We start from the raw sequence: 6161 nt of genomic DNA, 5'->3' as shown, positions 1-6161 counted from the left end.
TCTCTTCCGTTTTCGTGAACATTCAAACCGGATTTAGTTATCTGTCGAGATCGGCTGACGCTACGATTGACCGTCAGAGGGTGCGGCCAGTAATGGACTGCTACGCGCGAAGCTGACGGCTGCAGGAAGCGAGGCTCCATCGAAAATGGTATATTCTTGCTCTTATTAAACAATTGTAGACTCTATTTTGCAAAATTATTCGCATACGCGAGGCATCTTCGCATTGAGCGAGTAAAAATCTATCGAGAGAAGCGCACCCGCCGCGCTCTTCGACCGCTAGATCGATCGTCTCTCGCGTCTCTCTCTTTCCCCCTTTTTTCTAATATGTCTGCCAGAAGTATCGAGAATCCCGGGAACAGGTAGCCGGCACGGCTGAAACTTTAGCATTCGATTGCGCAAATTTAAACGGGCGCTTTCTGCATCCGGCGAGGTAGCTTTGCGACGTTGGCCTGGCTTGCCTGGCTCATGCATTTTTCACAAATGAAATCGAGCGAGACGCGGCTGGACAACGGTAAGTTGAGATGACCGTTGATCGAGGGACGGGGGGAGGGGGGGGGTGATTTTTGCGATGCCGTTCGATAGTGCGCGATCCCGTGTCGGCGAGATGCTTCGTTTCTAACGTGTGTCGCGAGGGCCGGCTGATCGGGCGGAGATCATTAATCATGCATCGCCGACAATGACGCGATGATCAAGCGGGGCAAATTTCGCGACCGCCTTCACTTCGGAAAGTTCGTCAAGTGCTGGCGCTCGCGGGAGGACGCGTAAGCTGCGCTCGCATTAGTCGCGCGTCGTTACGTTAGTTTTTACAAGTTTATTAATATTTATTTGTATTTTTCAGGATTCCCGCCTCGATCCATCGTCGGGCTCCAGCCGCAGCACCGGAAAGCGCGCGGCAGGTAATTTAACTCGTGATCGATGCCGGGTGGACGTTACGACGCCGCGATTACCTTCGTTGTCGGGATAGGCATCTCGGGATATAGTAACGGAATGCCACACGCCCCAGTATTAATGGTCCGCGTGTAACACGGAGAATTTCGGTATCGGCGTTTCTCCCCGGCCGGCGTGTCTGCATTAACGGAAGCGGCGCGTCGGTGTAGCTGATCAATACGGCTTACGACCACTGGCACATTTTGCACCGGTAAGTCGCGTTTTTTTTGCATTAAAAAGCGCATTGCCTGCATTATTCAAATGTTTTCCCGTCAAAGACGTCGTGATCGATTAAACTGACCGTGACTATTTGCAGGTGGCTCTCAGCGTATTCCTTCCCACAGAGTTCCCGACGGTTTTGCGGAATCGCCGAAATTCATCGCACCTGAAGCCAGATAACGTACCTGAAGAATCTTACAAGCTTCATCGCCAACGTCAATGAGGATTTCTATCGAAAAATTGCGTATCCCTTCCTACAGAGTTCCCGACGGTTTTGCGGAATCGCCGAAATTTATCGCACCTGAAGCCAGGTAACGTACCTGAAGAATCTTACAAGCTTCATCGCCAACGTTAATGAGGATTTCTATCGAAAAATTGTGAGACACGGTGCATTTAATATTTTATCGTACTGTGAAATTAGAGAGGTCAAATATTGTCGAAAATCGAGGAATGCATTTTTCCTCTGACAATGAGTTTTGGAATTTATAATCGTAAAAAATAATTTTTCAGAAAATGAGGAAATGTTTTACAGCTCTTAAATTTCCTCGGGCATTCGTAAAAAAAATTAATTAACATCCCTGTCTCATGTTTTTCGTAGAAATTTACAGTGGCAACAAAAATAACACTTTAAAAGAGCTTAAAAAAATATGCGCATAGGAATTACAATGTTATGGGCTTTCGATATTTAATGCGATCAATTGGAGAGTGAATAGTGGTGGAATTGGCGTGTAAAAACAATTTGACGGCTCGCACGTGTCTCTGGAAAGATTATTCGACCTCGCGAACATTTCATAGGACGTTTCAATTAATCGTGAATTCTATGGTTGACACGCCGTCCCGTGACATAAATCGGGTTGCATTATCGCAAATAATTGTATCGATTCCGGGAGATAGGCGGCCCGGCGACATCCGGGGGACGTGTGGATTAGTAAATGGCATTTATAACAATCTGATAAATATGTTGCACGTATTACATGGCGAGGTCGCAACCACTCATGCACGCGTATAGCAAATATCGCAATTTGTGCTCGTGTTCACTGAGAAACATTCACTTTTATGCATCGTACGCAGGCTCGAATTCCATATTATTTCTATCCTCTTCGTTTATCTCTTCCTACGTCGTTTCCTTTCACGACTGCAACTCGTGAAATCGGAAATACTTGAAACCCCGCGATCCCCGAGCTAAACCATTTTCTAAGCGGATGCTGCGCGCTGTTTCTTCACTTTTTTTTTTTTTTTTCTATAAAAAGTTTAACTTCACGACGCTATCCCCCGGTGTTACGATTGCGAACGCACGGAGAATTGTGGCTATTTAATAGTCTCGTAATGCAATTTCTCTTTGAATTACGTATTGATCGCGAGTAATTGCGGGATAAAATTTTTTTAATAGCAGGGTATTTGAGCGCTTCGAGGCATCATTCGTGATGTAGAAAAAGACGTCATGTAGACTCGCGATATGTCAAAGCTATACGCGAACTATAATCTTGCCACGTGTGTGGTAATCGTTATTGATAAAGACATTATCATCTGCGTCCATAGACGTGATACGCGAATCAGTAGAATGTACCGAGGCTCTCTGCAAAGTTTTAGTATTTTCAAAAAGCTTTCTTTTTTTTTCGAAACTAGCTTTCATTGTTATCGAAATGACAGTCGCTGGTTGCACGAAGCGTGGAATAAAAAGCTATCAATACGAGAGCGGCGCGCGCCTCGATATCCGAAGGAGAACATCGATGCATTTCTTATTGATAACTATGAAGCATGAAAGACTATTTATATCCAAGCCTAATGAAATCACTCTACGTCAAATCGACGTTGACGAAGTCGTCTTGGATCCTAAAGACGAGTCAATACCGTGGACTCTTCTTCTACATATAAAATCTGTTTATCAGATCGCATGCAAATACTATCATTATTTCATTTATAGTTCATTATCTAAACTACCTAAAGTAGAAACAATCTTTATGAGAAAATAATGAAAATAATCAGGTAGAGATATTCTCCTTGGAATGTAATTTACGAAATACATGCAAAGAGCGACTGATATATAACAGTATTTTTCGGATTTCGGAAAAGTAGACCAGATATTTCCCATTCAAGAGCTCTCCCGCAAATTTTTATCGAAATCGAAATGCAATAATGATCTGAATAAAATATAATATATAGGTCTATTCTATTCCGAGATCTTTCGACGGGCGTAACAAGCGAAACGCGTAGATTTTATATTTTCCAAGAGGTTTGCGAAATTCGTGGGGCGAGTGCGCAGTTTATTTTCTCGATATTTGCGTGTTGCGCGCTAGCGAGATTTACTTTTTATTGGGTCGACGCGCTGTAATGCAGCGTGACTGCTTACTTGCGCCGCACCGTACGCCGAGTTCTCGCAAATACGTTTACCGTCCGGAATAAGGGGCGGATTGAAAAATTAATTAAAAGATCGAATATCTTTGCAACGAAACGCGCCACATTTCTTACGCAACAATTACGGGGCAACATTGTTCAGCGGTGGCGTTTACGGGGGGGAGTCCGAATACCAGACATTGCGTGCACCTCGGCTCGTTCAACTCCGCATTTACGACCTTTCCTCACGCTAACGAGAAAACAGTTTACACAGGCATTCTAATGAACCAATTTTCCATTTGAAATACTAACGCTCGGGGTACCATGGGTTTAGCTAATTTCGAGGGAAGCCCGCGAGCAGGCTGTAACGTACTATTTGTTTCCAGAGGCCGCGTATTGTTTGTAGAGTAAAATTATTTCGGGCAGGTATTGTATATTATTGGGAATATGGACCGGCGAATTTTTTAATCGTACAAACTGGATCGTAAACGAACGGCAACATGAGATGGGATTTCAGTTTCCTTTTTATAGCCTCCCGCGATGGCGAAGGGATAACGTTTATTCGAAGTAACTAGAGAGATCGCCATCGCCTCGTAAAGTAATCACGGATGGCGGTGTAGGCAGCTGTTATCGAAATTAGGCATCTTACAGGGAGACTAATCTCCTCTCCCTCTCTGTCTTCCTCCCGCGGCGTTATAGCTGCGCGAAAACGAGTCCCGTTGCGCTCGCGACGTGAACTCGCTCCGGAAATTCAAGCGAAACCCGACAGCATCGCTAATTAGGATCACTTAGCTTGCACGGGCGCGAAGCGGCCGCGGAGATCGACCCGACTTCCGAGAGGTGGGCCTCTCAGCCTTTCCGCGTTATGGGAAAAAAAAAAAAAAGAAAAAGAAAAACACGCGCGGCCGAATGCCGTAAATTTATGCGATGTAATTTCGAGAAAAATGCATGAGGTATCTCGCTGGACGTTTTAAAAATTCACCGAAGGAATTTTTCGATCGCGTAAAAGCGGCACATTTGTTCGAGCGTCATGCGAACACCACCGGTGTGTCCAGCCCGATGTATTCCGAGTGACCGCTCGCGAAACGCTTTGAGGCCGCAACCCAGGGATCTTTGAAGACGTTGCACCCCTGGAACGACCGAACGCGTCGTCGAAAAAGGCAGCTCTGCACCGGCGACGGGGAAGGGTGGTCGGACCACGGGGGACCGGCGCGCGAGCGGCTCTGCACCCCCGAGAGGGGGTTGCTCCGGTGGCGAGGTTCACGGTGACTCTCGGGCGCCTCCGACGTCGCTCGGAACTGGCCGGCTTTATCAGCGCCGGCGCTATCACCCCTTTGACGTAGCAAAATGGCGGCGGCGTGTCGGAGGCGTCTCCGTTCGCACAGTGCTCGACGTCGCGCAGTCCGCGTATGTTCGTAATAACGTTCCGGCAGATCAACGTCGGCGTCGGTGTCGAGTCGAGCGGCGTATCGCACGCGATCGCGGCACCGGACTCCGATTACGCGCGTGTGCCAAGGTACTTCCTTCCGGTAACGCTTGCACGTCGCTGACGCACGTTACTACTACCCTTCTCCCCCCTCCCGTGCACGACGGAGCGAAGTCGAGTGCACGGCGTGCGGGTTACGCGGTCGACACGGAAACGGCGTGAGGAGCATCGAGCAAAGGGCGCCTTGGAACGAGGGGAGGGGAGGGGAAAGGGAAGAAGAGAGAGAGAACGGTACACTGTGTATACGTGAGATATTCTTCAAGAGTGACGCCGCGTGCTTCTTCCGATCTTAGCCCCTCATCCCCTTCTTCCTTTCTCCTTTTTCTCCCTTTTTCTCTCTCTCTTTCTCTCTTTTTCTGCCACCCGTCGCTCCGAGTTCAGCCCCGGAGTCCGCGGTTTCCCTCGTTTCTCACCCTATTTTTTCCCGTTCGACTTTCCGCTGCCTCTTCCGGGTTTCTCTCCCTTTTCTCATTGTCTCTCTTTTTGTCTCTCTTTCTCTCTCTCTCTGTCTTACGTGGCCGGCGCTCTTTCACGGCACTGTGGTGAAATGCGCGTGACCGGTCGCGCCTCGGAACGACGGCGACGACGTGTCTGGCGTCGTTGGAGGTGCACGTTCCCCTGACGAGCACGAGAGACGCGCGACAGCGACTCGGCACATCCCCCGCAGTCCTCGCTACTATGATAATAACGAGAAGCACGGTGACGGCGGCGGCGGCGACGACGACGACGACGACGACGACGACGACGACGGCGACACGGTGGCCGCTTCTCCTGAAGCGAGAGACGCTCGGTCGAACCTACCACAACGTTGGTGAAGAACGGCGATCGACGGCAGACCTACATAGCGACCCTATTGTCTCGGCAATGTTGTCTCGCGATTGCAACTGTCGCATACACGGCAACAGTAACGGCATCAGCATTCTCAACATCATCGAGCTACAGTGGATCAGCGGTAGCTGCACAGCGATCGCCTCGGTGCTGCTGCGTTATTACTATTATTACATCCAGAGCATCTCTACCATTGGCATTCTAGCCTCGTTTCTCGCCGGCGACGACGACGATTCGATAGCGGTAGGAGTTCTGGGCAAGCGGGACGACGCGGACGGTAACGAGGCATCAGCGAGCAGCGGCGATCGTTTTTTTAACCGCCGGGACGGACTCGCATATTGTTGCGCGTGACCAAGAGCCCTGACAC

Source organism: Cardiocondyla obscurior, linkage group LG08 (genome assembly GCF_019399895.1).
Source record: "Cardiocondyla obscurior isolate alpha-2009 linkage group LG08, Cobs3.1, whole genome shotgun sequence".
NCBI classification, from domain to species: domain Eukaryota; kingdom Metazoa; phylum Arthropoda; class Insecta; order Hymenoptera; family Formicidae; genus Cardiocondyla; species Cardiocondyla obscurior.
This window is presented reverse-complemented; position numbering follows the sequence as displayed.